Raw genomic sequence first — 1284 nt, 5'->3', positions numbered from 1 at the left:
TATATATATATATATATATATATATATATATATATATATATATATATATATATATATATATATATATATATATATATATTGTTGTACAAGTCATGACTAAGTCCTGATTAATCTTCGATTAATCCTTAGGCACTACCCAACCGATTAGAGGGTGCCTATCGATTAATCTTTGCCTACAACATGAGTGAAACAGTAAAAAATGAAGAAATTTTAACACTTTAAAGAAATTCTATCTCAATAGAAACTATTTTAAAAATGATTAGTGTCGTATTTAAAAAAATATATCCCGAAAAAGGGGAAAAGAGACAAATCCAAGGTCATGGCACCACTGTTCAATTGTTTAAAATGAGACGAGCAAGAAATCTTCAAGACATTTAAGAACGTAAAGGTACATATTCCTTTTTTAGATGCAAATAAGCAAGTCTGAAGATATGATAAGTTCTTTAAGGAACTTTGCATATTGAGAAGGAAACTAAAAGGGAATTGTAACATCCCAAAAATCAAGAATAAAGTTTTTATTTTTAAATCCATTTCAAAATCCATAATTTACACAAAACATAGTTTCCAAGAACCAAAATCATGAATCAGAGTATCCCAAAATCATAAGTCAAATAAAATCCAGGATGATGTGCATAATCAAACCTTCGAATTGCCCCTGTCCTCTTAGATACCTAAAACAATAAAATCAAACTGTAAGCCAAAGCTTAGTGAGTTCCCCCAAAACACCACACACAACAACATAATACAATGTACGCAACCAACCCTGTACCACTAGGTTGGACCTCCACCGAGCTTTCAACTACAAGCTGGACCGCTCCCTTGGGCCTATAAATTGGACCGCCCGGGTATCTTGGCCTTTAGTACAGACCATGAACGCCTCAACCGAACCAAACAATTAACACGTTGACATATGCACAATAATCAAATACCACCAAGTACATGTAGTCATACATGTCTACCAGTTTAATATATAACCAACGAATACAAGTAATCATACAGATCTACCACTCTAACATATAACTAGCATAACATCATCCTATATACCAGGATACATAACCTAGTGGACCGACATTTATGCCATTGACCCACAAGAACAATGAGGAAAAATTACCTCACAATCTGAATGATAGCCGAACTGATCACTGCTCCAAACACTGGCTCTACAGGTCACCTGTACAACACACAAGGACCAAGCCTCAACCTACTACTTAAAGTATCCCAAATAACCTAAAGTAAAACTTAGTCAAAGTCAACAATCAACAGTCAACCTCCAGTTGGTCGCCA

This window comes from Lactuca serriola, chromosome 1, assembly GCF_051521515.1.
Source record: "Lactuca serriola cultivar US96UC23 chromosome 1, Lser_US96UC23_V15, whole genome shotgun sequence".
Taxonomy (NCBI): Eukaryota; Viridiplantae; Streptophyta; class Magnoliopsida; order Asterales; family Asteraceae; genus Lactuca; species Lactuca serriola.
Note: the sequence above shows the minus strand (reverse complement) of the source record.